We start from the raw sequence: 8073 nt of genomic DNA, 5'->3' as shown, positions 1-8073 counted from the left end.
ACAGGACAGGATCGAGAAAGGGAATATAGGACAGGATCGAGATAGGGAATACAGGACAGGATCGAGATAGGGAATATAGGACAGGATCGAGAAAGGGAATATAGGACAGGATCGAGATAGGGAATATAGGACAGGATTGAGATAGGGAATACAGGACAGGATTGAGATAGGGAATACAGGACATGAGAGAGGGAATATAGGACAGGATAGAGATAGGGAATACAGGACAGGATCGAGATAGGGAATACAGGACAGGATCAAGATAGGGAATACAGGACAGGATAGAGATAGGGAATATAGGACAGGATCGAGAAAGGGAATATAGGACAGGATCGAGATAGGGAATATAGGACAGGATCGAGAAAGGGAATATAGGACAGGATTGAGATAGGGAATACAGGACATGAGAGAGGGAATATAGGACAGGATCGAGATAGGGAATACAGGACAGGATCGAGATAGGGAATATAGGACAGGATCGAGATAGAGAATATAGGACAGGACAGAGATAGGGAATATAGGACAGGATAGAGATAGGGAATATAGGACAGGACAGAGATAGGGAATATAGGACAGGATCGAGATAGGGAATACAGGACAGGATAGAGATAGGGAATATAGGACAGGATAGAGATAGGGAATATAGGACAGGATAGAGATAGGGAATACAGGACAGGATAGAGATAGGGAATATAGGACAGGACAGAGATAGGGAATATAGGACAGGATCGAGATAGGGAATACAGGACAGGATCGAGATAGGGAATACAGGACAGGATAGAGATAGGGGAATATAGGACAGGATCGAGATAGGGAATACAGGACAGGATAGAGATAGGGAATATAGGACATGAGAGAGGGAATACAGGACAGGATTGAGATAGGGAATACAGGACATGAGAGAGGGAATATAGGACAGGATCGAGATAGGGAATACAGGACAGGATAGAGATAGGGAATATAGGACAGGATCGAGAGAGGGAATATAGGACAGGATAGAGATAGGGAATACAGGACAGGATCGAGATAGGGAATATAGGACATGAGATATGGAATACAGGACATGTTCGCCGTAGGACAGTCAGAAGACTGGAGATCTGCATTTCTTGCTATTTTTTTTATTTTTTTTATTTAAACATATTTTATTGAATGCTAATGTTTTGATCACAGCGTGAAAGATTTAAATCATACATTGCAAGATTATTTCTAAGGTCAGATAAGTTACACTAAGCCTGCTGAATTATCAGTAACAATATATCACTTCTTGACACAAGATCTCTGCCTGTATCAGTGACCAGCTAGTCTATTGTATCTGTCTGTCTAAATTGGATGATTCTGTATACAGGTATTCACTGTAGTAATTGTTTTGGTGATTTATATGATCCAAGTGGACTGGTAGGTGTAGGAAAATGTTTATATCAATCTAGAAAACTACAATTTATTGGTCAGTGGTGGAAGGGTTTTTGATAAAAGACTCGAGAAACCTCAATTTACGGGTAAATAGGGACATCGAGTATAACATGCAGTAGTCTAATTGTGGGTTTGAATCAGGTGAGTTAACGAGTTAACGGGTGTATACAGGAGTGAGTACAGGACAGTGGGAAACCCTAACTTAGAGCTTCTTGGAAAAACTTACAATGAACAAAACAAAGATTTACAGTATAATCCATGTCTTAATTTAGTGTCTTTCTCTCAAATACAGAGGGGTCTTACTTCCAAAGGGGAGACAGAGGCAAAACATGTTGAATAAATATATTCACTGAAGCATCTATGTTATTAATATTTTTTTAATTAAATGTCATTTTCTTCTCAAATTTACATATGAAGTGTTAAGTTTATATCTGTTTTATGAATTCTACTAGATAATATTCACGTTATTACATGTATTTCTAACCAGTAATGGCTATTTGAAATACCTGTGATAGAAATTCATGTGTCGTCACATTAAATTACAAAATGTATATGAAAATAATTACCTGATCTTAACATGTATGTACACTGTATTGCATATGAAATATACATCTCGACATTGCCATCAGGTGTATTGTAATTGGATACAACATGTACTTGGTGAACGAGAGACACCTGTGTCTGAGGTAGCAACCTGGGTCCATAAATTGCCACTAGGTAAAATTAGGACTTTAATAAAGCAAACCTTCATAACCACTTTCAATTGTAATAAAACACACTTACTGTATCTGTAATGAAGTACTTTTTCTTTCACATTACTTGACGGAAATATATACTACTGAAATGGTATACTAAACCTTTTGTGTCTTTTCAAGTCATCCGTAAATGCTACAAATTCCATGTCTTTAAATAAAGTTCAAATTGCACTGCATCTGAGCCTTAAATAATTTGAATAAATATAGCTGTCTAGACTGTTCATTTTATAGATAAACATTTAGAGCCTGAAATGCTTCAATTACAGACATAGATATCTAAAGTTTACACCGGTCTCTAGCATTGCAGTATGAGGTATCAGATACAAGAGTTTGATTTCCAACATTCATCACTTTAAAACCACACATGTAAGTAATTTCACGAATATGTTTCTCATTTAGTCTACGTACAAATTACTACCGTTGATAAAATCAAAATCATGACATTACTAAGTGATGTGTACCCAGTAATTCACACCTGATATAAGTTCTTACCCTGAATCTACAGTAGCATACGGGGCGGGGGGAGTGGGGGCGTACACAGCCAGGGGAAGTAACTCAGGTACCAAGTCTGGCTGAGGGGGCCAAGTCCAGCTAAAAGGGTCACAATTCAAACTAGGAACAGAGACAGAACAGTCAGCAAAAAAGCCAATTCAAGCTCAGAAAGGAACAGCTAAGAAAAATGGGCCAAATTCAAGCGGGGTGAATCTAAGGCAGAGGGAGAAAATAATGGTGAGCCAATGGGGTCTGATTCAGGTGTAAGGGAAAGTGGAGATGGGGCAATATTATAACCAAGGGAACCAATTCAGGCTATACATGGCATATCAATGGGTACAAACTAGGTCTTATTCAGGCAATGATTTGTATGAAAATATTTGTTCTTAATAGGTACAAATACATACATAATACATGTTGTATATTGCATGTACAATGTACATGTATACAAAACCTATTCAAGGGAAGATTAATGTTGCAGAAAACATCTGAACATAATTAATCTAGCTTCTCATAAAGCATTTATATGAAACATTTTTACTACACATAGTATTCACTTGAGATTTGTACAGATCTAGAAATTTTTGTACAGATCTAGAAATTACTGTAATAGCGAGTATGAAGGTTTATACATACAATCTGTAGAAAAAAAATATTTGTATATTGTTCACTAATGTGATAGATTTGTAGATTGATTGAACAAAACAATTATAATTGATAATTTTTCTAAATAAATATATTTACAAGACTTCAGAGACCTAGAAGACAAAGTTCATAGCAGATTTTTCCGTCAGTAGTGTGTTTTCTTAGCCGTAGCAAGGAAAGGTTATTTTGGCAGGTAACCCAACCTGGAACAGTTGTCAGGCTGACAAAGCCAAAGGGCTATTGTGGCGTGTTATTTTTGAGGAGGAAAAAATAACAGACAAGAATTTTAAATGGGAGATCAGTCTGGAGAATATGTCACCTGATGATGAAGTAGGACATCTTACGACAGGAGGGGAAGGGGTAGGGTGAAGGAGGGGGTGCAAGTGGGGGGAAGGAAGGGGCTGGGGAAATGCGAATGTGGGGGATTAGAGAGGGGCTGGGCATAGTGTAACTAGGAAAATCAGCTTCCTTGGGCAAAATCTGATCAATTATTTATTATCATTTATGATTTTTTTAAGAAAGTTAAGCAAGAAGCATATAATGTGTTTATCTATCCCAATTTTTATCTCAGTTTATGCATGTTGAGTTTAATGAAATTCCACTTTAGGTGACTACCCAGATAAAAACAGCATTTAAATACTGTGTCATTTTGTATTTTTATGTCCATAGGTTTTTCATATGATATATTTTGATTGCCTGTACATGTACCTGAGGTGTTTTTAATGTCTTGTGAAGTTCTATCTGTGATTCATGCTAAACATATATACATGCAGACAACTCTACAACTCACCTTTCACTCTCAAAATCTTTGATGGCTATTAAAGATTTGTATAAATCCTTTTGTTACAGAAATTTTATTATCTGTAATAAAACTAAGCATGGAATTCAAAGAGAGATTTTTTTAATAAACATAATTCAGTTAAATAATGTTTAATGTATGACAGCAATGCATGTTCACATTAAGTGCTAAAGTATTGGATTTCAGGCTGGTTCTCAACATCACATATAAAATTGGTAAATAGAGAAATGTCACATTGAACATGGAGAAGCACATTCACATGGACATAACAGCTAACAGAAAGTCATGATGTAATCACACAATACTCCGTAACTAGCCTAAGTTTCCTCTGGTTCAAATACTGGAGGAAAGTGTATATTCTGGCTTCAATTTTAGAGAATGTCCTGGTTCAAACTCCAGAGTGTTTTTCTGACTGGTCACAACACAGAGAAGTTTTCACTGGCCTATACACCAGAAGAAATTTTCCTCTGGTTTTAACACCATAGAGAAGTTGCCTCTGGCCCAAATATCAGAGGAAATTTTCCTCTTGTTTAAACACTACAGAGAAGTTTCCTCTGGCCCAAATATCAGAGGAAATTTTCCCCTGGCTCAAGCACCAGAAGAATTTTTCCTCTGGTTCAAACATCATAAGGAAGTTTCCTTTGACTGAAGCATTTGAGGAAAAATTTTCCTCTGGCCCAAACTCTAAAAAGGCCAGTAAAGTAAGTTTTTTTTGGTAACCAAACATGCCTCCAAATAAAAAGATAATTTGTTACTTGTGCATTAATACATTGACTCGACTGAATTAATTTTACAGACAGTAGTCAATGCAGTGTATTTGTGTAACCATGTTTTCCCTCATACAAAGGGGAGGTAATTCTGGACATACAGATTGTATTTACAGTCGAGCAATACAAAAATAGATACCCAAATCAAACAACAAAAACATCTATATTTACAAAACAACAGCTGTTTATAGTCATCACAAACTGTGTGTACAATATGGCCAGCATCAAGTGAACAAACACAGGTGGAATTAAATAGTGGTATGATAATATTTACAATGAGTGGTATCGGTGTGTTCACCTAGTAATGAAAGGCAGTGTAGTCCAAATATTGCATAACACCCTTGTACATTCAGCATTTTACAGCATACTACGACTATTCCAATGTCTGGCAACAAAAAAGGCACAGTTTTATACAAGGTCTATACAGTGGTATATTGTAGTGGCGACACAAATATGTAACAGAAAATGACCTCCAATTCAATGCTCTAGAATATGCAGTACATTCCCTAAAATTAAATCTTTATTTTTTTCTGTACACAAAAATAGTAATTTGTAGGATTCATTTTTCCATCTATTCTTAATACCTCAAAATGCCATTTTTTTTTTATTAATACCAGATCCATGAAAAACATGTTGATTGTTATGTAAAACTACACAGAAAAATATTCTTTACAATGTAATAAATTGAGGAAAAGTATTACATATATAACAAAATCTCAATGATCCATGTATTTTTTTTTTAGAATTGTATATTTCCTGAAACAAACGTAACCAGTCAAACCTGGCTCCAAACGTAAACTAAAGAACCCAGACTTGATAATCTAATTTGGTTGATACTTTAAAGAAATTACCACTCTACAAATACAAAATACATAAATGTTTTCAAATGTTGACTGCAACTTTCAAAATTCTGTGCAAAAGAAAATACATGTGAATCAGCTGTGTTGTCATGAAAATATCTCTCATTTGTAAAAATATACAAATTAAACATGTTATAAAATTAGATGTTTTACAATAGGCAAAGTTTATTCTCATCTGTCAGGCTCACATCACATACAAAATACACATATAAACAAATCTGTAAACATCTTGTAGCATCATATTTATACACATACATTTCTACAAAAAATAGGTTCCCCCGCAATCATCATTTTGTATGTATACATTATGCTGGAAATAGACCTTTTATCAGCCTTGATATAAAGTCAAAATGTGCAAACAGAATATATAAAATATCAATACAAAAAAAAAAAAAAAATTATCATCTAATGTGCAATGTTAACTTGATCAGCATGCAGTAAGGGTTCCTGGGACAAACACTCTTATTTTGTTATTGATAACATTTAAAATGAAAACTTTAAAAAGGTGGCCGTCACAAGCTGAAAGCCTTTAACAGTGCCTTAAGTTGAAGGTTGAGTTTGACCTTTGTAAAGGTTACTGTAACATTTATTTAACACCATGTATGAAGGCAACTGTTTCTCTTCGAAATTGGCTTCCTATCAACTATCTCATATAATAGCACTATAACTTTATGGCTTAAATTTTTCTATAGAGAAACAAGAACTTTGGCAACTTATGAGTATATTTTTGTTAATGATAACGTTATTACAACACCCATGTTTTGGTCACATTAAACATCAGGTATTGAGAGCATAAAACCTTTGTATCTGAAGGAAATTATTTAAAAAGTAAACAATCAAAAATAACAATAACAATATCTTTAAGATATTGAGAAAAAAACACTAATATTGTCATTGTAATTACACTGATAAATTTAATATCTCAAACTGTTGACGCACCTGAAACCCCAAAAAATGTTCCCTTGATTGAGTTAAATGTTCAACAGCGACAAAAGTTAGTTTTTCACGGCCACATAGTCAAAATGGTCAGATACAATATGGGCAATAATAACCAGTGAAGCAATTACCTTTTCACAAAATTTGTATATTATTGTCATCTATAAATGTGAAAAAATTTAGATTGTCGTTCAACAATGACCGAGTGAAAGGCTAACAGATGTTGACCTGGTTTTTGACAGTCCTGTACCACTATACTGATGGTAGATCTAATACTACTGGTACAGTACCACCCTGTGCTGAAGGTACTCTGTGACCTCGGAAACCACTGGCTTCAGCAGTCCAAGGTCAAAGTTCGGTGGATGCCCCCCATCCTCTTAGAGATGAGTCAGACTTATCCTGGGATTTCTGTGTATGTTGATATAATATTGACGCAAACTGAGGCTAAAAGGGGTAAATTTCAATGTGAAAATACTGTTTTCTTTGCGAAAATACTGTTTTCTTTGTGAGAATACCAGTACTGTATAACAACAAAAATCCTATGGTTTACATCAAATCGGCTATAACGGGTCATATTTTAATACGAAAACTATAACAATAAATGATCTTTGGTTAAACCAGCATTTGCTGACAAACTTCACAAAATGGTAGTTTATTTGTTTGCAAAATTGTATAACAACAAGTTCTCTTTGGTTGAATAATGATTGTTTCATCAGAGCCTACCTGTTTACATACCTAGTAATCTACAGTCAGTTTACATACCTGGTAATCTACAGTCAGTTTACATACCTGGTAGTCTACTGTCAGTTTACATACCTGGTAATCTACAGTCAGTTTACATACCTGGTAATCTACAGTCAGTTTACATACCTGGTAATATACAGTCAGTTTACATACCTGGTAATATACAGTCAGTTTACATACCTGGTAGTCTACTGTCAGTTTACATACCTGGTAATATACAGTCAGTTTACATACCTGGTAATCTACAGTCAGTTTACATACCTGGTAATATACTGTCAGTTTACATACCTGGTAATCTACAGTCAGTTTACATACCTGGTATTGCATTGTTCTACAGTAGGTAGGCTCATTATCTTAATTGGGTAAAAAATTGTGTTGGACGCACCCCTGGTCTTATTACAGACTTAACCTGGTACCATGAATTGTCAAACATGGATCATTACCATGATGCAAATCTCCAATCATGAGATTTTTAAAAGTTAGTCAGTATGCAATAAAGCATATATAAATATAGATATTCTATCTGAGAGCTTTGTAATGTTTGGAGGCACCCTAGTTTTACAAAGTATGCCTGGTTTATAATGGTACTGGATAAATACAAATTGTTCATACATTTTCAAAGTCAAGAAAAAATCAAGAGAATTAGGAATCATTAGGAATTATAT

Source organism: Pecten maximus, chromosome 9 (genome assembly GCF_902652985.1).
Source record: "Pecten maximus chromosome 9, xPecMax1.1, whole genome shotgun sequence".
In the NCBI taxonomy this organism is placed as follows: Eukaryota; Metazoa; Mollusca; class Bivalvia; order Pectinida; family Pectinidae; genus Pecten; species Pecten maximus.
Note: the sequence above shows the minus strand (reverse complement) of the source record.